This window comes from Buteo buteo, chromosome 2 (genome assembly GCF_964188355.1).
Source record: "Buteo buteo chromosome 2, bButBut1.hap1.1, whole genome shotgun sequence".
Taxonomy (NCBI): Eukaryota; Metazoa; Chordata; class Aves; order Accipitriformes; family Accipitridae; genus Buteo; species Buteo buteo.
In genome coordinates, this window is record NC_134172.1 from 46,097,961 (window position 1) to 46,123,213 (window position 25,253).

At 41.3% G+C, this 25,253-nt stretch overlaps 1 protein-coding gene across 5 annotated transcripts in view; it reads right to left on the minus strand.

The window, feature by feature from the left end:
• Nucleotides 1–25,253, minus strand: part of GADL1 (glutamate decarboxylase like 1) — an 87,014-nt gene that overhangs the window by 13,479 nt on the left and 48,282 nt on the right. The gene's annotated exons all lie outside the window — the stretch shown is intronic.

Genomic DNA, 25,253 nt, shown 5'->3' on the forward strand with positions numbered 1-25,253 from the left:
CTCTTCCCAGTTACGAGAAATTTTGTAAGACTTGTAGATATTTCTGACCATACTGACCCCTTTAGAGAGTAACAAGAAATTCCTCCCTTGTAGGCATGAAAAAGAAACATATTCCATCTCAATCCTCTCAAGACACCTACAGTTAGAAAGGAATCTGTGCTTAAATATTTGAAGCACAAAATGAAATCTAAAGTCTCAGTATACATAAAGGAGCAGGATTTCCTCCCACTCACACCCACAAATATTTTTGACACCACTCACAACATTACACAAAATCTAAAGACTGTTTAATTGAGCAGATGATGCAAGCTACACACTTTTTCTGTGGCATTACTAGTAACTGATTTTTTTCTGAACATTTCTGAAATTTCTTATCAAGCAACAACAAGAAAGGGCAGTTTTATGTGAAGAAAGGACAAAGTTTAAGGCCCAACCCTTTTTTCTTCTACTTGCAAATTCAATGTTTTCCTGCAATTTCTTAAAGAAGCATTTGATGCAGCAGGAGGGAAGTCCAGGTCCCCTCTCCTCCTACTGAAGTTGGTGATAGGAAACAGAGTGCTAACATAGTAAGTAGATACTCATTTAAGTGGAGACAAGCTTAAGATTTATTGACCTGAGAGCAAGAGCTCAATATTTATTCAGAGAACAATAGATCTTGATACTTGGTTCTAACAGATGTTAATCCAATGTATTATTAAATCCATCCCAGTAAAGCTAATTAGACTGTATGTCCTCGTGAGCCTTGTTGCCAATAGTCATTAGCATAGCATGGGTCATAATTACTGTACTTTGATAATTAAACCATATAATTTCCAATAAGATTAAATATCTGGGGATAGAAATACTTATTTTTCTCTACCATAACTATATTATGGTACATTTCATTGGATTCTTCCTTCATGCTGCTGTAGACCTTCCTTCCATTCTTCTGCCAGGACTAGCACAACTAAGGAATCAAAAGTTCTGTTGGAACTTTTTCTAAACTTGCTCATTTGTCTTAAAAACCTGATACTCCTATAGCCACATCCATCTACTATTCATGTACTAGGACTGTAAGGAGCAAGGACACAAATCCACAAGCAGCTGCTGTCAGGGAAAAGAAAAAGGAGTCATACTCCTAAGTATGAGTGAAAAATTCCTTCTATTCTGGAGTTTTACAGTGCTTTCCATCCCCACATTTCAATGCACTTCATAGATAAGAGAAAATGCTATCATCTCCACCTTAATCTCTGGAAAGAACTGAGGCACACAGAGGGGAAATAACGACCAAGATCTTAATCACAACTCCACGCCAAAGCTAGACATCCCTCAGGTACGTTAGTGAGTTAGTGAGCAGGACAGGGTATTTTTAGTGCAAATTTGTCTTGCAAATACTCTTGCAGAATACACACAAACTCACCACCATTTTGGTCAAAGTGGTTTCCTTCCTGAAGGAACCACAGCTGAACTCAGGCATCAGGGTACAACGCGGAGTGCCCCACGTGCAGTGCAGATGATGGCTCCCCCAGTGGTTAGCACTCCATGCACTCACAGTGCACACCTAGGGCTGCTGACTGGTGTGAACTTCACTGTTGGCGAAGACTTAGTGAGGACATTAGGGATCAGAGAAAATTAAATCCTGGTCACTCCGTCTTCTTTACGCCACATACATCAGTAATATAGACTACAGTTCCCAAGTTTCAGCTCCTTATATTGACTTATATTGATCCTTGACAGTATTTTTCCATCAGGACCTGCATTGTTTACAGGCAGTAGTTACTTATTTCTGTAAGTCTCACACATAAGGGGATAATAGCTTGAGGGGAAGCGTTAGGTGCATTGAACTGCGCATCATATGTTACGCAGAGACATGGCCTCCAGCACTGAAGGTAAAATGTGGGAAGTAGGATTCAACTCCCATCATTTTGGCGGTCTAAAAGTTAAGACATCAAGCCTAAGCTAGTCATCTAGGCTTTGCCTTTAATTAATAGAGAAAGAGAGGCACCTCTAGAGAGTAATTCACCTCATCCTAGAGTAGGCATCTAAGATAGATGGGGCTTAATTTGGAAAAGCTTCTCTCCTTCTTCATGGGCTTCAGTGGAAGACCTTGGCCTAAGTTTTAGATGGCTAAAGCAAGGTAAGATGAAGTCTATGCAGACAGTTTATCTTAAATTCAAGATATCTAAAATCCACATTCCTCTGCTGTTTCTAGGCTACGGAACTGCTGGAAATGCCCAAGAGCTGCACTGATCACAGTGCAGAGGGAGGATATCCAGAGCACAAGCAGAATCAAGGGGAAGCAAGTGCTCCTCCAGTGACTAACGGTGAATGTGCATTAGGTGATTAAAGGCTAACCACAGAGAACACAAAGACCCAGCAAGGATCAGAGAAACAACAACAAGCAGAGGAACCCTAGTAACCTGATCAGTGAACATGGAGCATACCACATTGATTACTCCTCTGACTATCAGAGGATACTTGCCCCTCGTATGAAACCCACAAACAGAAATAAATGAAAAACTCTCACAGGAATTCCAGGTGAGGGGTACAGTACTTACTATGGGATGTACAGTACTTACTATGCTCACAGAGGGAAGAAAATTCTGGGACTGTAGTAAACATACTATGGGATGCTTAGGTGAAGAACCAAAGATGTGGACAGAGAGAGGTCAAGGAGGATTGGGGAGGAACAAGTGTGGGAAAACAGAGGGAAAAGAAGATAAACAGGGAAGTCAGATACAGACAGACTGCTGGTCAGTACACTCATCTAGACGAACCCTGCACTTCATCACTGCAGACTATCCTTTACTCTTATTAAACCTTATTTCTTTCTTCTGTGTGGATGTCTGAACACTAGTGAACTTCAAGATGGACCAGCCAGCTAGCAGGATAAGAGGTCTGAGTACCTGCAACCTGAGAGGTTTGCAGACCAAGGTGCCAGCAACTGGATAGACTCAATTTCTAAGACCAGCTACCAGAGAGACCATAACATGCACATATTTACCCCACAAGATTTCAGTCCTCATCAGCTGAAGAGAATTTAGTTGTTCATACTATTCATGTCTGTATGACTGTTATATGTGTTTAGGGGGGTGCCAGTAAAGACACTGCTTTCTGTGTTGATCTGTGCATCCAGCTGTGTCTATATCACATACTTTGTGTGTGCGTGCATGCACACACATGTGCACCTATTGGAATACGTGTACTCACTGGACCTGGGGACCGGGAACCAGTGGCCTCATACCTATTGGGCTAGAAAAGGAGGAATGCTCCTCGGTCCCAAGGGCATCTGGATTCAGCCACCTTCTGACATTGTACTGAATTGCCACTGCTCTGAAATCTTTTCTGTGGTTGACAATTTGCATTGAAATGGTCGGGACGTGCTTTGAATCATTTTCTATATATAAGAACTCATTTGCATTTGATCCCAGGAGCATCCCATTAGTTCCACACATGCACACCGATCATTAGAAAACTGTCTTCGAGGCGGAGGTTCATCTGGCATGAACTTGAAATGGAACTTCAGACTAGGATTAAATCCACATATGCTTTTACCTCATTATTCTATTGTACATTAAGTACTCTAAGATCAAAAACTTAAAATGCACAGAATGAGACAATGTGAGGTTTACATTTCTGATTCTGTTTGAGGAAGAGCCATCTTTAACCAAGAACAGTTGTGAGAATACGTGCTAACGCCATACTAAGGGCATGCCTCAGCTCTCTTGACACCCTTTCCCTTCCACATTCAAAGCCAGTTTGTATAAATTTAGTGCATACAAATCCCTTCGGTGCACTGTCACCAAGCTGGCTATGTGTACATGCGAAGATCCATTTTTCATGTATACACAGATTATTTGCATGCAAATATCACATGCATGCAAGTGCATACATGCAGCTGTGTAGGACCAATTTAGAACAAAAGTCAGACTTGCAGTGGACTCCTCCAAAAAAAACCAAACACAAAACACAAGCCAAAAGAAAAAACTCCATCCAGTATGTAGCACAAGCTCCATCTCTCCAACGTGCTACAGAGCAATTTACTCTTCACAACTAGCATGGCTACGGGCTACTGCCCTCCTACAAGCTTCAAACTGTTGTTATTTTACTTCCCTCAGATAATTCTCATTATAACCTGGCTGAGTGCTGAGTTAAAAAGTCAGTGTATGAATCATATCATCAGCTCAGTTGTCTGCAATCTTGCTTCTCCATGCATTTCCTCGTTGCTGCATGGGATCACCAGTGTAAAACATGTTGTAGCTGCATGAAATTTCCTTTTGCTCTTTTTAGCCCTACAATTGCCTGTGAGCAGTTACTTATTTACTGTTATCCAGCTTCCTTAACAACTGATGACCTGTACCTTCACCGCCTGCCTCGCAAAGAGGCAAACTTGCAAAGAGTTACAAATATTTGAACTTGAGGTTATTGCCCAAGGGGGGATCTCTTTATCCAGCTTCTGGGATAAGGCCTCAGCACTGAGTGTCTGTGTTCTGCTCAAGAAGAAAAAAAAGAAGAGTCTCAATTTAAGCCTAATTTAAACCATGCCATTGCTCCATGCACCATCAGATCTCCTCCATTTTTCCACCGGTGAGGGTGGCTCCACAGCACTGTATCTTTTGCCACAGCCATGCCCCATGGGACCTCCTCCCATGCTGGAGCAGTAAGCGGGTTGGTTCCACCAGCTTTTAACCCTGCCAGAGGAAGGAGATATGCACGAGAGTGGCTCTGAGCACTAGTCCTGAGACAGACTTCTCTTGCCTTACTTGCAGATGTACACAGAGGACAAAAAAAACCACCACGCTCCCAGCTAGTAAGACTTACTATTTATGTGTCACTCTCCTTCTTTCAACTGTTTATTTGAACTACACCGTTGGCCTATAACGGCTATAGTACAGTCCAGTGTGCTGTACAATGGCATCTTACAGTCCCATGTGTTGTACATTCACCTTCTACTATCCAATCACCGCACCACTGATATTTCTACCTACCATCACTCTATGCAGTATTGTACCAGCCTTCCCCATGTCCCTAATCTAAGTCCATCTATCAGTCTCCTTTCCTGAAAATTATACTTTGATTTTTTTAGTAAAAATAATATCTTTGACTGATTCTCTTCAGTAGAATGCATTTTTCCAGTTACAGAATCCAAAATACATCTTGCAATCTCTCCCTTTGAAGGTAGTAGTATTCCCAAGGTACGAGATTAGAGCAGCTTTTATAATTTCAGGGTGGGCAGTATGGAAATGATTTCTTCTTGGTTTGTTTTTAGTCTTATAAAAAGCTGTAATCATGTTTGCAGAATAGTGCTCCCCTCTTTCCATTACTAGCTTGTATTAACCGCCAGTAATCAATTTGTACATTCAGAGACTGAGTTTCCGTCCATAGCAACTATTTTAAGAACTGGTATATTTCAATTCCTGTATTGTGGAAACAACACTAACACCAGCTTGAAGTTATGGGATATTTCATGAATATTTTGTGATCACACAGACAGAAGTATCTCCTACGTGTTTATCAAACAACTGATTTAAAAATCACAGTTCCAACAGGATAGATGAATTTAGCAGCACCACTAAACACTTTCATTTCTACCTTAATCTTTAAGAGGATTCTACTAAACAGATTAATCATTCATGGACAAAGAAAAAAGTTTAAAAGCTTGGCAGGAAAAATGGTCAGTCTCATGTGCTTTCATTTGCCACTATCAGCTATGACTTTGGGAAAGCTAAGAGACCATATAACTTGGGCTGCTTTTGATCACCATCTAGTGCATGAATTAATGAACTGCACAAGCTTAAGGAGTGACTTCCCGATTTAAAGTTAAGCAGCACTAGAATTAACGATTCTTTTCATCATTTTTAGAAGACCTCAGACAGGCTTAGTGAACTTGAAAAAGCAGGAATTTCCAGACACCCCTAGTTGCCTGGCGAAAGCCAGATGTTTCATGATAACACTGTTTTCTAGTAGTCTGTGACTATGATGGTCTAGGGATATAAAGCAAGCAAGACCTGCATAGTGGAGTACTATCTTTTTTCCAGGCCAAATTACGGGGTGAGAAAAAGCAACATGGTTTCAGGCAAGCAGTCTTTTCATCAAGTCTCTGTTTCTTTTCCAGGTGCTTAAATGCTACATTCATTTTGTTATTATCTGATTTTTTTGTCAGGAAAGTCAGAAATACCGTTTGCAAAAATTTTCACTTACAAAAATGAATTGTGTGTGTTGTTATAACCAAAACCTACATTCTGATTGTGCTTCAACATTCATCCAGGCAATGGGGACTTCAAGGTTGGTAAAGCAGTAAGATGACTGGACAAAGGAAGACGACTAGTACCACTGGGGATGAAAGTCCCTGGCAGCTTCAGGTTTTGATCATTGCAGATGACTCAGGATAACTTGGATAATGCTTCACAACAGCACTAGCCAAGCAAGGCCCAATCTCGGCTAGCAGCCTTGCCTTTCAGAAAGCATGCTGTGACTCAACACACAGAAACTCAGTATCTTCACACTGAGGAAATTAAAAAGGCTGAAACAAACACAAAACACATCTTTACTGAAAGAGGGTAATACTTTCAATAATAAGTAATAATACTGTAAATTTTCATGACAGATTAGAAGTCGAATTTCAGGAGACACTTGGAAGAAGCCTTTGCCTGTAGCCAGCAGAAAAGCCTTCTTTTTAAATGGAAAAATACTACTTCTCCCCCATTTTCTTGCAAGGCCAGGTCAAGGAGCAGGCAAAGATACTTTGACACCATGACTTATTAGTAGCCTATAGTCACTGTTACACAATATCTACCCAGGCTAAAATCCACACAGAGCAACTAGCCAGAAGGGATGTCTTTAGGTTTCCCTTCACATCTGAAATTCAGACCATCAGCTGAATTGTCACTCAGGGAAAAAAAAACAACCAAACAAACAACACTCACTGCTGTTAAAACTGTATACTAACTCCTCAAATATTACTGGATTCAGACCCCATAGAGGATACTCAAATGCCTACAAAGGAGACAACTGTAAAATATTTACAACCAGTTTCATATTTTATTAGACACTGACCTCTCAGTGACAATTATTCAAAATATCTTATTCAAAATAACTTAATAGTCTAAACCTTGTAAGCAATACTTAATTTTATTCAAAGGAAAAGGAAGGGAAAAAGGATGGGAAAAAGGATGGGAAATCTAGTGCTGCCTGGAAAGTAGAAGATAACTCATGCCTGCTATAGTTTATTCTTTAACAGCTCATGCCTTCAAAACAGAGCTGGCAGTATTACTGAGGAAATTATGCTGATTTAAGAACTGGAAGAAATTTCCTCCCCTCCTCAAACATAGGGTTTTTTTCCTGACTGCACTGAACAGACAAGAACAGCGTGTGCATCCGTGAGCGGTTCCCACATATTACTGTTGTTCTGGTGCCCCCAAATGGTCGCCTGGCTCTACTACTACCTACGGCTTAAAAACCTCTCTTGGAAAAGTTGTGCTCCAGGTGTAATCCCCAAATGCACACGTAGCTCTTCATCCGGCTGGACCCGAGCTCTGAGCCCTGACCCAGCGACCGGCACCGCGGATTCCCCACAGGCGGTACCCGGAGTTGGGCGTGCAGGGCAGGTCCTACAGCCAGGTTCTAACCACCACCCCGAACTGCTTCCAGCAGAGCACTTCAGCAGCTTGAGCCCTGAGCCCTCCAGGTCAATGCAACTACCTCATACCTACTGCTGACTGCGAAAACTAACCTGATTCACCAGCACAGATGCTACATACAGCCAGGGTCTCCGCAGAAAACTGCCTTATAGTAACTGAACTGAAGCACCATTCAAGCAGCTAAGACACACAGATACCCAGCACTGGCTGTGCCTTCCTACCCTTCCCCAGTCACTGCATCCCGTTATCACGCACACTGACCTAGCGTGACCAGACAGTCGCCATCTCGTACGACAGTCACTTCTGCACAGCAATGCATCCTGTCCCAACTCACCAGTGGGGGTGGCGCAGACCCGGTATGATACATCTTCATTTCCAACCATATCGTGGCACAGAGAAATTAATCATCGGTCTATAAATCAGCACCTCCCTCTGTGAACTGATCACAACCTGACTATACTCACTGCAGCCAAAGCAAAAGGATGGTCCCAATCACAAAGGGTGTTTCAAAAGACTTAATTTCCAAACAACTTCAGGTGGAAAAGCTAGATGAAAGCTTCAGGCTCTGTAAGAGGAGATTAGATGGCCAAAAACTGCAATCCTTCAGTCAAGAAAGACGACAGCTTTATCTAAAAGCCCATCCTGGTTTATTGGCAAAGCAAAGATAGCAAGGCAATATTTAACAAGTTGAAAGGGGGAAGCGGGTCAGATAGCAATCAATACAAATGTGACATGGAGAAAATTTATCAGAGGGAAAAGAAATCCTTGATTGACAGGACTAAGGAAAGAAGAAACACTTTAGTATGTACATTAGGAGCAAGTGAAGCCTTACCTATGGTTAATCATTAAAAATGCAGGCAAGGCTGAAATGTTCAATAAGCTTTCAATTTCTGCAGGGAGGGATTCCTACCACAAATCTGATGAACTTTGCGAGCCATCAGCAGCTATTGGGATATTAAAGATCTACTGAGGGCAAATTTTTAGATCTACAGGCCTGGATGGCTTGTACCCCAGATTAAAAAGGGCTCACTGAATCTTTGGATAATTTGGGGGATACCACAGAAATTTCAGAAAACAAGCACGAGTATTAGGAGTGGTAAGGTGACAGACCTCGTGAAATAAGGATGCTTAAGCCAATATGAACATAAAGTTAAAAAAAAAAAGAAACACTCACACTGGATTTAATTTATAATGAATTAAAGGGTAAGAATATATAGTCATTTTAAAATTGATAGAAACAGATTTCAATTTTAGTCTTTTGTGTTCAGTTACATTTACACCTTTGCCAAACACCATTTTTTTGGGTCAGCCTGCCTTCATTATTTTGCTGATATTACAAGTTTTCTTGATGATTTACTTGCACTTAGAGCATTAATAAAAAAGCCTTACACAAGCCATTTAGATGAAAAATAGCAGGAACAATTCACACAGCAACAGCACAAAAAAATTAGGACCACACAATAGCAATACAGTAAAACTAAGCAAGATTTGAATAACTAGCATATCTCCACAGGTAGTAAATAGGGTGTCAATCAAACATTGCTGCTAGTGAGGCTCCACAGAGATCAGGATTAGCCTTGATGCTAATCCTCATTGTTGGTTTTCTGGAAGTCAATAAATGACAGCTGATACCATTTGCAAGTGAGAGACTTGCTAAGGGAGAAAATCGAGGAAGACAAGCCATTGCACAGACCTGGAGTACTCAAACCCACTCTACCAATGACTTTTTAATACAGCCCAAAGGTTAAGTTGTGCATTTAGAAAAAAAAACAAAAACAAAAACCAGAGACAGCTCAGAATGAATAAGTATCCTAAAAACAGTGACTCTGAAAAGACTGTAGCAGTCAACAATAAAACAAAATTTATATGAGCTTCCACGTCACATATCAGAAACCAAGCATACTCCCTGGCAAGAAACTGACTTCTCCGCAATTGTTTTCACTCTACATTGGAGCCAAAATCAGCTTTAAAAAGTTCTGTCAAGAGACACACTACAAAATTTTGTACTTAGGTCATCTATGTGGATGCTTTAAAACAGTCAGGGCTGCTCTTAAACACAGATGTCCAGATCCTAGGACCACTGGTTAATCTGGGATGTCAGTTTGTTTTCCATGGGCCAATGGAAAAAAAAAAAAAAGCCACAAGATGTCTTGACGATTTATTTTGTCTTGAAATAGTCATTTATACGCACAAGTAAAGATTTCATTTCAGCATTCATCATCATAATATATATAAATACAAAGCCTCATCAGCTTGAGCTCCCAAAGAAATACAGTAGAAGAAAAAAGTTAGTATGATCCATGATTTTATAAACAAGTGCACAGGCATTAAGGAAACAATTTTATCTCCACATGCAGTAGTGGAAACTCAGGTGCTGGCAAACAATACATAGTTCAGATGTTCCCTCCCCTCCCCCCCCAAACGATAATGAAAAACTGGAAGGATGCTGGTGACAGCTGCAGAAATGATTCAATGGCCAATGAAGACTTAAAGATGTGAATCTATTTAGTTTATAAATAAAAGAATGAGAGGTGACGATGATAGCTTATGAGTACATGAAAAGGGAAAAATAGAGAAGGCTATTTTAGTATGGAAGGCTATTTTTTCACTACCTTTTTTCCCCCTTCTCAATCAATCTCCTTTCATACAGGAAGGCTAATTAGCCACTGAAAGAAGGTGCCAAGGAAAATGGTCGTTTTACCATTCCTTGATATTTTCCAGTCAAGAATAGATACCTTTCCAGAAGATGTGCTTATACAAAAGTCACCGGACTACCCAGAGACAAGTCCCCAAAATACAGAGGTGGTCAGGTTATTCCTTCTGTCCTCAAAGTTCTTTTTGATCATAGGCTTCAGTTTTACGGCTAGATGCAAATCAGCTGCAAACATGCAAATTAGTTTGTTTGTTTATTTTCATAATTCACATGCAGCAACCTGCAACTTGTTAAACAATGGCTAATACATTCCTGCCTGGGAGGCACAATTCAGTTTAAGCATACTTTCAAGGGAAAAAGGTAAAGCGAGCTGATGCCTTCCCACAGATCTCCGGGCTGACTGCAGCTGGCTCACCCAGTCTGCCCAAAAGAGGGAAAGGGGAGATGAACTGCATCACCTGTCCGGATGCATCTCTCCCAGAACACCTGCTCTGTTTAGAGAGTAAGAGCACAAACACTGGACTGGTAAAAAGCCGCTGCTGCAAGAAACAGCAGGAAAGGGCAGAGAAAGAGGGGAATGGCAGGGAACATACAACAACTTCATTGCTCTTCTTTGGCAGAGAGCATGCTTTCCTCTGTGGTACTTGCACTCCTATTCCAGTGCCACAAAAAATGCATCTTTTGGACTACCAGGAACAAAGTAAGGATGCTTCCATGCACCACCCCTCTTCCACAAAATCTAGGTAAGCTGTCCAACGTAAGCAGAGGTGTAGAGCTATAAATGTTTCATTTGTACCCTAAACCAACCACTAAACAATTCTATGATCAAATATTTGTAATCCAGGTATGTTTGTCATTCTTTTCTAGAAATGCTGCATATGCCCAAGTGCCCACATCGTTTGCAACTCCACCCAACATGGGAGTTCCCCACTTACACCTGATATAACAAATAAAATTAAATATTTCCCCAGATAGGTTAAGTCAGTGTTGAAATTGTCGCCCATGTTTCAGACTACAGCAGAAGTTTACCTTTCCTGTGAGGTAAAATAAAGGCTTATACTGTTAAGCTGCTTCTGTTTTCTGGCTGATAAGGCAGAAAGATATCTTATCTTGTTTTCCATCAAATACATAGTAACTCATGCTGTAGGGGTCCATTAATTAAGGGTGAAACTCAAAGATTTTATTTTCCTTCTGTCCAATTCCCTATAAAATGACCAAAAAAAAAAAAATCAGTGTACTATTTATCTTGTAATCACTATTATTACGCTACAGCCAATTAATTGCTGTTACTTATTAAACATGCCAAAACCAACAGAATGCTAGAAAACACTTGGTTCATTCAGAAACCACAGCAGGTACCAGCTGGCAGGGCAGAATGGTCACGATGCCACCAGAAAGATTTGTAACTGGAGGAAACTTAATTGTGTAGCGTAGAAAGGGTTCATTAAAAAGCCACTACTAACAGACCACACTAGCACTCATTATTCATTCATGAGATTGTCATTTAGCCCGCCTGCAATTTCTGATATTCAAGTACCTTTATAAGATATTTAAAGCATTCAGAGAAGCTCCTATTACCACACCCTTGCAGAGGGAGAGACTGCATTTAAAAAGGTGCCAACCAAGAAGTGCTGGCTTCCATTCTACATTGCAGTTTTGCTGTGTGCAAAAGCAAGAAAAATCACACACTAACAATTGAGCAACTGCTGAAAATAATTTTTGTTTGGCCGCATTCTTTGCTTTCACTCTTAGTAAGATTCATCCTATGCTAAGGACCAATGGGAGAGGCAGATGTTACTTTTATCCTACACACATCCTTCAGCATTGAAATATCAATCATTAGCAAGGTAAAGGAATATATATAACCATCACACAGGAAAGCCAGGGGCTCTGCTGGGCAGTCACCTCATCAGCCCATAGCACACCCTAGAACATCCACTGCAAGCGCTCACCTAAAAATCATCTGTTATTCCCTCTTTTGCATTTCTCAGTCATCAACCCCATTCAGCTCAAAGTCCCACTGTATAACAGAAAAGACAAACCTCCTGATCCTCTGAACTGCATACCAAAATCCTCACAGGGATGAGGACCCACAGCTTGGACAGCTGCCAGAAGGGCAGCTCTAGGAGCAGCTTACAAGCACAAGGTGAAACAACGCGGTGAAACAATGATGGTCCTCAAGGAGCACCATTGCCCACCGTGAGATGGGGCTGATCTGAGCCGCACAGCTGCCTCACTACTTCTAACCCCGAGGGCTCCTTATCAGCCAGTATGCCCTGCACCAGCCCAGCTCTGCTACAATCACACGATGCAGCCCCGGTACAGGAACCCTGTGATCACAACTCAAGAAAGGCCCAAGGGTCTCAATTTGGCCAAGCTTCCTACTGTTTCATTCCAAGTTTTTTTTTCTGTCAGTAGGATGCTGCAAAAGTCAACCTTCCTTCCACCACCTTCGCATAGGAATAGAATTTATCCCCTGTGCAAACCACAGAGCACCGAGTCCACAAAACCCTTCTGTGACTGCTGTTTTCCTGAGACAAGACTATACATCCTCCCCATACCCACACAATACCACCTGTGCAGCCCCAGGGTTGCAAATTATTGCGTTCTCATCACCAAGGGACCAGTTAGGATCCTTCACAGAGCCCCCGGGGCTTCTCATATGAAAGGAGTAAATTCAGAGGTGGCATGCAGGCCACCTTCGCAGGTCCAGAGAATATGTTCAGTGCCCCTATGGGACCGTTCTGCAGACACCCAGCACAGAGAAGAGATAGCCGTGAGTTGAGTGTACTGAAGACACTCTGAAATGCTAATGCCTCTGAATGATTGTTTTTTCTCATTTCACAGAAAATTAGGAGGGGGAAGGGGAAGAAAAGGAAGTTCATTGTTCCTCCAAACACCAGACAAAATAATTTAAGCCAGTGCATTAAAATATAATTACCATTTGTTACAAAAAGAAAAGATGACGGGGGGAGGAGACAGCTTTTATTCAGGTAAAAACTGAGCACAAAAGGAAGCTTCTAGTGACCTCAGGACTCAAGTACTTAGACATTCCCGGGATGCTTCAATTATTGAGTTCCCCTGTGATGTATATTGGGTTTCATTTTGATCCACAGGCTATTAAACATGATCTATGACACTTTCAGAAAAGCTGTAGTTTGGAGTTCAGCCTGTAACTCAAATTTTTTTTTCTTCCATCATTGGTTATTAATGTGCATATGGCACTGAGAGAGCATAATGACAGGGTGCACAGATATGCAGGAGCACAGTGCTGCTTTATAAGAACATAGTCATTAGGGTCAACTACAACTAAATTAACTGTGTTGAGTGTCTTCAAACTCTGCTTTCTTATTAAAAGCAGTTCTCTTCACAGGTAGGCACAAAAGGCCATTTAAAATATTAGTCAATATGTTCTAACTCCAAAATGAAGCAAAGGAAAGGAAGAATAATTAGTCCTATTTAAGCAGAGGAAAATATATACTGTTTGGGCAACCAACCACTATACAGTCAGGAATCTGGATGCACCAGCTGAAACCAATAAAATACATCAGGAGTACAGCAATTTGCCATGGCTCAGAATGGAAAATATTTGACTGTAAATAGGCCAAAAATGCATACTGTATTTTTGTCAAAGAATAAACCATAGATTTAGAGGTCACCATTTATTGGAAAGCATATATTTGTGAGGAATAAGGTTGTGTTTGCTTCTGTAGGGTCGTGGGTTTGTTTGGGTTTTTTTCCCTAAAAGTAGCCAAAGACTATTAAGATAGCAAAAATGTTGACCATGTTTAAGAGAAACTGGAAGATGCACACAATAGAGGTTGGACAAATGGGCTGACAAGAACCTCATGAAGTTCAAAGGGAAATGCCAAATCCTGGACCTGGGGAGGAACAACCCCATGCACCAATAAATGCTGTGGGCCACCCAGCTGGAAAGCAGCTTGCCAGAAAAAAACCTGGGGGTCCTGGTGGACACCAAGTTGAACATGAGCCAGTAATGTGTCCTTGCCACAAAGAAGGCTAGTGTAACCCGGGCTGCATTTGGCAAAGCACTGCCAGCAGGTGAGGGAAGGTGATCCTTCCCCTCTACTCGGCACTGGTGAGGCCTCACCTGGAGTACTGTGTCCAGCCCTGCGCTCCCCCGTGCAAGAGAGACATGGACATACTGGAGAGAGTGTAATGAAGGGCCATGAAAACTATTAAGGGACTGGAGCATCTCTCCTATGAGGAAAAGCTGAGAGAGCTCGGACTGTTCAGCCTAGAGAAGAGAAGGTTCAGGGGGGATTTCATGAATGTACACAAATAGCCCAAGGGAGGGTGCAAAGAGGACAGAGCCGGACTCTTGCCAGTGGTGTCCAGTGACAGGACAAGAGGCAATGGGCACCAAATGAAATACAGGAAGTTCCCTCTAAAGATCAGGAAACACTTTTTCACCCTGAGAGTGACCGAGCACTGGCACAGGCTGCCCAGGGAGGTTGTGGAGTCTCCATCCTTGGAGATATTCAAAAGCCACCTGGACATGGTCCTGGGCAACCAGCTCTAGGTGGCCCTGCTTGAGCAGGGGGATTGGACAAGACCTTCAGAGGTCCCTTGCAACCACAACTGTTCTGCAATTCTGTTAACAAGTTTTTCTAAGAATCCAGTTACTTCCGTAATACTATGCCTTATTCTATTCTCTCCCTTTTCAATAATAATTTTCTTTTACATGATCCCAATATGTAAAAACATAATCATATACATGTGTATGCATGAGCACACACACATTTACATTCAAAAAGCGCATACAATTCTAAAAAGCCTCAAAGTGTTGCATTACAAAATATTAAATTTTTCATTTCTATAGCAGTAACGAACAAAAATGCAATACTGTTCTGTGTGGCAACAGAACCCTAAGAAATGCCTATTTTTATAATGCTGAGAATGCCTATAATTGGGAAACACAAATACAGATGATAAACTACTACATCCATGCCTTTTTTTCCTTATTTTCTTTATCTGTAAAATATTGATAATTCACCATTAATTTACCTGCCTTTCAAATATTAAAGCAGGGTTCACTAGTGGGACAGATTCAATGTAAATTCCCTTTGGCTTCCTATACTCTGAAAATAGTTTAATGCTTGCTTTTAAAAAATGTCATAGAGTTGACTTAGCTTCCAGATTAGGTGTTTTTGACTATTAGCATAAGGACAGGCTAATAATAACAGAAAATGTTAAATTATTCTTTGTTCCTGTGTACACAGAAATGATCGTTATTTTTCTTTTCTACCTTGGTCATTCGTAGTAGAATATACCATTCCAATGCTTCAGTTTTACCCTAGCATAATCCTTTAATCAAGATGACCATTATCTCCAAATTAGGAGCACTTAGATTTCAATTCTTCACAAACACAGACAGAATGATTTTCTGAGGTACGTCACAAACTGCCTACCTAATTTATATGAACTGTGCCACTTCCACGTAATCCCCCCAAAAATTCACTTTTCTGGAAAAGAAACAGGGTTTAATTTTACCCTCTTGGTCCTTCTACAATCTGCAAGACTCGCAATGATGGATGCAAAATGTCCACTGCTCTGGGTAACATGCTATATGTATTTGAAAGCCATACAAATTAAAGAGTACTGTCTTTGTTCACACAGAAATAGCAAGCAGGTCTTATACAGTGCTTAGCACCCTTTAGTCAATTGGATCTGTGGCAATAAAGTGGAGAATGCAGTCCCACTGAATCCCCACAGACTTTGTTTCTGTGATCTTTCAGTTAGAAAATAAGGCTTTTTAGATGCTTCCGATATGTAAACAGAAGGATTTATTATGTCTGAAGCTTTTCACAATGCAAAGGTTTTAAATGAGCTTGTTTGCTTTCTATATCTGAACTGAAAGCTAGAATGACCCTCAGGTTTTAGCAAGGCAGTATTCAAAATTTTTAAGGCACTGGACAAATGGAACCTATGCTGCCTCTGTAAGAAGGGAGTTTGCTTAGTGGTGAATGGGGTGAAATCCAGTTGGCAGCGGGTCACAAGTGGCGTTCCCCAGGGCTCAGTGTTGGGCCCTGTTCTGTTTAATATCTTTATTGATGATTTGGATGAGAGGATTGAGTGCACCCTCAGCAAGTTTGCAGACACCAAGTGGGAGGCAGGGTCAATCTACTTGATGGTAGGGAGGCTCTACAGAGAGATCTGGACAGGCTGGATCGATGGGCTGAGGCCAATCACATGAAGTTCAATAAGGCCAAGTGTCAGGTCCTGCACTTCGGTCATGGCAACCCCATGCAGCACTACATGCTTGGGGAAGAGTGGCTGGAAAGCTGCCTGGCAGAGAAAGACCTGGGGGTGCTGGTTGACAGCCGGCTGAATATGAGCCAGCAGTGTGCCCAGGTGGCCAAGAAGGCCAATGTCATCCTGGCCTGTGTCAGAAATAGTGTGGCCAGCAGGAGCAGGGAGGTGACTGTTCCCCTGTACTCAGCACTGGTGAGGCCGCACCTCGAGTACTGCGTTCAGTTTTGGGCCCCTCACTACAGGAAAGACATTGAGTTGCTGGAGCGTGTCCAGAGAAGGGCAACCAAGCTGGTGAGGGGCCTGGAGCACAAGTCTTATGAGGAGCAGCTGAGGGAACTGGGGCTGTTTACTCTAGAAAAGAGGAGGCTGAGGGGAGACCTTATCGCTCTCTACAACTACCTGAAGGGGGGTTGTAGTGAGGTGGGTGCTGGTCTTTTCTGTCAGGTGGCTGGAGATAGGACAAGAGGAAATGGCCTCAAGTGGAGGCAAGGGAGGTTTAGGTTAGATATTAGGAAAAATTTTTTTACTGAGAGGGTTGTCAGACATTGGAATGGGCTGCCCAGGGAAGTGGTTGAGTCACTGGAGATATTCAAAAAGCGAGTGGACAGGGCACTTCAGGACCTGGTTTAGTGGGCATGGTTAATGGTTGGACTCAATGATCTTGAAGGTCTTTTCCAACCTAAATGATTCTATGATTCTACATCTACACAAAACATACTCCACTATCATAGGTGATTTGCTTGGGTGCTGACAGAACAGTCATGTTAACCAACTAGTCCTTGCGAGATAGTTTTTAACCCAAATTAAGTACCATACTTACATGTGGCCATATCGCTCCTAGTACCTAAGCTAGCTAAAGTACCTTCACAAAGCATTACATACTGTGATGAAAATACATCTTGCATTGATCTCCCTGGAAGGTTTGGTCCTTTACCTTGAATCTGTCAGTCTCTTATGATTTTATTTCCTCACAATATTTTTCTCCACTTTGTCTATCCCCCCCAGCTTCATTTCATGCCATTATGTGTATTACCACACAGAGAAATGATTGGACCTTCCATTATCCTTAAAAGGATTTCAAACAAGAAACAACTAGCATGAAACCTACTTCACCTCTGGACATCTGAGCAATCTTGCTCTGCAGGTGGCTCGGGGAAGTTGAAATCCTTGTTCAGCCCGAATGCAACATATGGAGCTGCAGCAGACTCCCTCCCTACAGCTTCGATCATTTCTGTAGTCTGAGCACTAGGGATCAATAGACCTCAGTCCCCAGTGGGTCTTGAATACGCACAGCTCAATGTTAAGTCTCTGACAAAAGTTGCCCTGAACTCCAATCTAGTAAATCATACATCAGCAAAGCCATTTGGGTTTCTTCTCTTTGTTCGAAGAATTGAAGGGTAGTTTTAGCAGCTGTGTAACAGTGCTCTTATAGTAGAGATGTTTTGCTGCCAGACATGTTACCATTGCTGAATGGGATGTAAATATCATCAGGCGATACTTTGAACTGACATTACAAGTCTGGGAAGAGACTGAGGGGTAGAACAGAAATAGTCAACTATCCAAAGGACCAAACTTACATGGTTAAAATAAAGTGGAAGGTTATTTAGTGATGTTGATTCTTGCCCATTTGCCTCAATTGAAACAGCACCACCGACTCCCCAAAAGTAAAGATTTCTGCATAAATAGGACTGCTTCTAAATAGAGCCCAACTGGTACTACCCACTCATGAAAAGCCAGTCTGGAAGAGGGGCAGAGAGCTAGAACAGAAATCTCTACAATTGCCATATCATAAATTACTGAAATACCACAACTACTATAGAAAGCATGGGCTGGAAGCAGTTCACGTCTTTGCCTTATCACATCTACTGTAGGTTACAATACAGTCATACAAATATACCTCCTTTCTATTCCCATACACACATCTGATATGCCAGTCATCCCATGAAAGAGCAAGCGTGAGATCAGGTCAGTCTCACAAACCATTATATGTGGCTGAAAGTTAAGCAGGTGTACAACCCCACCGATGTAAAATATATACTGAAGTGTTGCTAGCACCTGGGTCTAATGCTAAGGTGGGATGGACTGCATCAAGGTAAAATGCATTGATCCCAACTCCTGATGGAGACTTTAATAGTGAATTTGGCCCCTTGGTCTAGCATTACTACTTCAGTACTCATGCAAGAATAAATAGAACAGAACAAAAACATAAATTCCAGCTATGTTCGGTTATGCAGTCAGAAACCAAAGTATTCTATTTTGAATTAACTTTTTTTAAAAAGACATGTTATTTTTGTGTTCTTACAACTCAAATCTATGGAGGAGACATTTAAAACAAAGTCATGCTAAATATCTTTTTTAATTAACAGCTACAGCCCACTTTTCTACTGATAAGTTATATAAAACTGCAGGGAAAAAAAAACATATTAAAAGGGAAATTGTGCAAATCCCTCATTAACAAGGTACTGAAACACTGCTGTATTTTTTCTCTGCTATTATATTACACTGTACTGTTCCTTCTTATTTATCAGAGCTCAGATCTCTCTTCTTAACAATAACAGCCATTTATATGCAGCTAAACTACAAAGACTTCATTCATCTGCTGCTGTATATTACGCACTATTAGTTGCAAAATAAGAGATGTTGTTACCTTAACAAGTGACTGCTCATTTTATTATTAAATTTCTGAGTACCATCCTCTGCTGAGGAATGGTCACACTACAGCATAAGTCCTGGTTATTATTGTATTACTCATTTTGTGGTTTCAGGCCTTATTGTGCCTCTCTCCCCTAGGATCCTTGCCTGCAGCCCTGCCTCCACCAGGCCTCCTGCTCTCACCTCTCCAAGAATGCTGTATTTCTGCCACTCTTGAACACAATACTGAGAATTCAGCTGGGCCCATTGAATTAGGAGGAGATTTTGCAGCTCCTCCCTCCAGCAGCCTGTAAAATAGAGGCCTAAAACAGCACACAGCATGCTGAGGATTTAGTGTTGGGTTCTTCTTACTTGTGTTTATGAACTAAAGCAGCCGAGCTAGGATCCTGGCATCCCTAAGGTTCCCCTCCTGAATAATGAAGAACGACAAGTTTTTCCCAAGGGTGCTTCTGACTGTAGGTTGCCCAAGTCATGATCTGGGAGTTCCCCTTCTTCTCCATGTTAAAGATGGAGGGAAACTGTGCCAACTCCTCACGTAGCTTCCTTGGGTAACTGCCTCAAGTTACCTAGGATTGATCTGAAGCTTCTGTTGACCCTGAGGATTTCCCTGACAAACCAAATTTCTTCAGACAACCCCTCTGGATGTCCCCATCCGATTCGTTGAAATGACAACCCATCCCCCCAGAAGGTCTTTCTTTTAGACCTGCCAAAGCAATCTCTTCCATTTGTAGATTTTTGTTTCTTGAAGTCCACAACAGATTTGTAGGTTGCTTTAAGAGAAAGCAAAAAGGTTGAGGGATGGCACCATCTCTTAACAATCCTCACATTGGCAAAAAAACACCCAGAACTTGACCCTCTCTTTTTCCTTCCATTCTTTTTCAAACGTATTTCTACATGATTACGTTATTTCAGTGTAACAAGAAAGCACGTGGCATCAGAAACAATTAGATCGACATACAGTATTCACAAGTGACTGATGAACAGCTCCAGATCTGTCAGTCACAATGATTTAGCCAATCTAACTCCCATATACTTCTGTGTAAATCTTACCATTGATTTTCCTGTCATTTGATGTGGCCCTCCACAGAAACTAGTGTCAAACAGAGCTAGATGCTAGAGTCAGTAGGCTACTTGTTACCATAAAAATTACTCATGTAAGCAAAGTTCACAGAAGGAGGTCTCTACCATTGCTCTTCAAACACACACAATAAAACATTGTTTAATTGTGTTCTCGTTCAAGGGTAAGAAAAACTCAACGTATAGCACACAAGGATGCCAGGCATTCAAGTAACAACATTTTGCACACAAATCCCAAGTGGGGATCCCATGCAGTGACATGTTGGGGACCTTTCTTTTGCATAAACCTGGGCTTGCCGCATTTAATGTTCTGGTTTTAATCTATGCCATTTTTCTTCTGTTCTTCCAAAATATAGAGGGCAAACATTATTAATATAACCAATTGGAGGTCTTGTTTTCCTTTCCCATTCAAACCTTGTACCAGAGCCAATAGATATTTTGAATACATAAAGAATACTGAATCGGGTCCTTGATTAGTGTTTGATTTATACCACAAAGACCACAAGATTCAGAGGTTGCCAAGGCAACACCACTTCAACCTCCTTACATTTCAGCTTTGATATGAAACCTCTCATTATATAAATGTATCACAACACCAGTCAGCATGACAGGCTATTTTACAAATATGCCTTCACAGAGCAGACAGCTATATTCTTCTTTTAAATAGGGGGGGGAAAGCAGGAATAAGGTTACCTTTTACTAAGGAGGAGAGGAGAGGGGCAAAAATGGCATTCCAAGTTATATAGGCTTTAGTATGAAATTGTATCCTGAGCCTTCTGATACAGCCAATAAATTTTGTATTATTTGGCCAAAAATCCACAAAAGGGCAGGAAGCAAACAAAACAAAAAACCCTAAACACACCACACAAGTAGAGTCTGAGCCTGAGATGCTAGAATTTTGAGCAACTGGAACTAACAACTGCATATAAAAGCTTTACTGAACCATTGGAATCTGATACTCCAGCATACACTTAGAACCACAGTCCAGGCAAAGTCTAGTAAAGCATGAAAGACCTATCAGGAATCTACTGACACTTTTTTAACCCCAATTTTGAGGTCTAAACTGGTACTTAGCAATATACCACTAGCCGCCTTTACTGAGCAGTATTCAATATGCAGTAGTCTACCTACAGTTACACTCCAGGATCCTTCGGCAAAGCCAGGCTCCTGCAGGAGAAGGGCTCTGTTAAAGATGATTACTTCTGTGTCTCCTTAGTTTTCTAGACCACACCGAGTTTGAGCAGACTACAAGCTGATCCGGAATGCACAAGGCATGGCAGGCTGGGTTAGCAACAGGATGGCAATAGTTCCAGATGCATCCCTCCAAATGCTTCCTTGTGCCCTAGCACCCTCTGTGCTGCCAGGAGGCTTTCTAGAGACAGTATTACTAACAATCAGCTAATTCTGCATCATCTAGAGACACTTCAGCATAAGCTGAGAAAAATTACTTTTCTAAAGAGAAGATTGTTACAAGTAAGAATATGCATAGATAGTTGTGGTTATGGAAAAAAAAATGAAAATTGGAATGGTCTGGGCTTAAATTTTTTAGTTCTCTCACTTCTATTTCTGGCTTGTAATTTCCAGTTACACTTTTCTGACTGTCACCCTGTGACATACTGACCATCCTCAGTGGTACAAAAAGTAAATCCAATGGTGTGTCACAAGAGGAAGAGGAGCAAATACAGTACTAGCAAAGCTAGGAGGCACATACAGTACTATCAAAGCAACTGCTCCTTCATCCTGTCAATTATGTCCGTTCCAGGTCAGACACAACTGCCCCCGGTTTGCAATGACAAAGTAACACCACTTACAAATACTTCTAGTTGAATGTAACAGCAGCTGCCCAATTACCCCAGAGTGCCCGTTCGTATGGTTGCTGCAAGAAGAAATCCCTCTTCACTTACTTGTGAAGAATGTCACTGAAGAAGGTTCCTTTACAGGTTATGCTATCTGCCATGCCCTCCACATACTGCAAAGTGTTCAGGGCGTGGACTATCTTGGACCACCCAACTGCATGCAAAGCCTTGCTGTACTGTCTATAGAACCAGTTTCACTACAGCGCCAATTCCTGCTGTAATCCCAAAAGATGAAAGTGTTGCAAGACTGCAGATGTGCACAGAATTCCCAGTTTCACTAGGTAATGGAGTAATGTACCACTTATGCTCCTCTTTACTTCCCCACCACCATGTTGTTTCTTTTTCCCTAAAGCATTCAGGTGATGAGTCAAATAACCAACTAGTGGCTGTCCCAAATCCTTCAGGCCACTCTTTCCTATCACCTTTCTGGTTTGCATGTTGGGGACTCTGAAGAGGGCAAATTTTATACCTAAAGTCCAAGGCCCCCGAATTTAAAACAAACAGCCTATCACACACACAAAAAAAAAAAGTTCCTGAGAGACACAGTTTATGTAGGACAGCTGGAAGACTGACATCAGAATCAGGTATCACTCTGCAATCCAGTCAGCCCTAACACATTTCCACATAAAGTGGGCCATGGAAGCTGGAGAAGAGCCAGTACAGCAGAATACCTTCAGGGTTATTTTGCATAGGACTATGCAAATTCTTCACAAAGCTGAAGACTTGAGATCAGAGCTATTTGCTTATCAACTTTCACCAGCACTAAAACTCACATAACTAACCTTAGAAGACAGCATGTTATGCTGAACAATATTGCTGAACAAGCAGTTGAATAAAATCAATTACTTAAGGGATTTTTAAGCCATACATTTCCTTAATTATTGTCAGATATGCAGGTCAACAAAAAGGAAGATTGATTTCTGGATAAACAGAATAACTGTGATGTATTTTCACACAACATTTTAACAAATTGTAAATTAAACCATTTTAATGATCACTTTAGTGGAATGATGGGAATATTCAGGAAACACTTGCAGTCAAGAAACTATACACATCCCCATCTGCCCATCAATGGCATAATGCAACAACCTCTTCAGTCTTCATCTTCTTATCACTTACACCTTGCTGATCAGGATGCATTCCTTCTTGCCCAGCCATATATTTGTACTGATTAATGTAATAGTAATATAATGACTATGCTGTTTGCATCAGCAATGTTAGAACAAATTGACTTTAGCTGGAAAAGTCAAGTCAGTCTTATCTTTTGTGACCCAGCGCTGTCATCTCATCTGCTCACTGATACATGTTGTGCGCCAAAATGGCCCTCAGCATCCAAAAAGCAAAGTAACCCCAGACCTGTCCCTGTAGAGAATCGGGGAGGTGAAATAATGTTTTAGTTGTCTTAACAGGCTCATTTCTGTAGTGTCCAAGAACTTCACAGCAGTGCCTAAAGCAACGCAACTAACAATCATCATTTGTTGTTTCCTCCAGGAAAGAAATTTGTGCCATTCAGTGCCTTGCTTTGCTAGGGAGTTTTGGTCTGTTTTGTGGTAGGTTTTTCAGGCTTTTCTGGGGACGAGGGAAATAGGTTCTGGTTTATGATTTTGGGTTTCTTAGTGCTTCATCAGAGGAGGCGTAGGAATCAAGAAAATGTCACCTTGCCCATGAAAAGAGTAGTCAAGATCTGCAGTGGTGCTCAGTTCTTGGGAAAAATTGCACACAAACTGCTTTCCAAGTTCTCTCCCACAAAACACTGGCTAGGAAATCTGCATTTCCAGCATCAGTTTATCTATACCAGTACATAAAATAAAGCCAGACATCTATTCCCCACCCTGACTGGAAGCACCATAGAGCAGCAGAGCAAAAGAACCACTAAATTACACTCAATAACCCATGGACAACATACATGCTTAAAGCCATTCATTGGGCTTCATCCCTTCCCTCCTCAGTCCCTTCCATAGCGTACATAAATCAAAAGATGGCAGTTGCAGCATTATTTCTTCTATGCCTTCCCATTGGTCCTTTCCAAATCCTCACTCCTCCATGGGTAGAGGAGCTGTTATACAGCTCTGTGTGTGTGTGTGTATACATATATACACACACATAGGCCTTCCACTCTAACGAGAGGAGGGGAAGCACCACATGAAAGGATCATAACTCATCCATGCTTTGTGAAAGCATGGTAAATACAAAGCCCTTGTATCCACACTGTGGCTGTGCATGGCTTTGTAGTGTGAAAGTTAAATATACTTTCCAAAACAATACAGACAGGGTTAAGGAAGACCTCACCCCTAAAGACACCAGCATCCAGCATAAACTGAAAGCAATTCCTGTGAAAGTAAAGCTGCTGAAAGGAGAGCAGATGTTATAGAAAGTATGCATGTATATATAGTATGTATACCATATGCAAGCATGCATATGGTATATACATCTATGTTCTAGTTCAAATTTCTAGTAGCAAATTCAAGGAAAGAATAAATGCAGAACACCAAAGCTGCTAGAGAGAGGAGCAAACAATGAATTAAATTCAATTCCTCACAGAATAGCTTATTCAGTAAAACATAATCCCACAGTGTCTACTGGCTTCTTAATTAAGTCTTAACTACTGATTCCCCAGTAGTAACTTCAAAATTGTACTGCTGCTTTTTTCAAGATGTTCATGATTTTCTACCAGGATGGCAAAGAGTTACCAAAATGCTCACCAATGAAGTTTTTTCCCCATTGTATTCTTGTTGCCATTTATGGGTTGTTTAACATCAGAAATGCATTCTTAAGCACTTCCTCACTTGCATTATCATAGATTATCATAGATAATGCAAGACAAGTTCCAAGGACAGCATTGTTAAGTGTCTGAAACAGGTAATGAATACTCACTCCGTCTAGACAAGAAATGCAGACAATACTGTTCCTCTTCTCTCAGTTCTGCCAGCTGCTTACAGCTTTGATAGTAAGCTAAATACTTGTAAATGCCTGCATCTCTTACATTAAGAAAAATATTAATTAGCTTTGTCTAAACAGAGAACAAACTTAAATCCTACCAACATCTATTTAAGGATTAAATCCCCATTCTACTGATAGGTTAATGGTGAGCAAAGCCAAGGGCTATTTCACATTCTTATC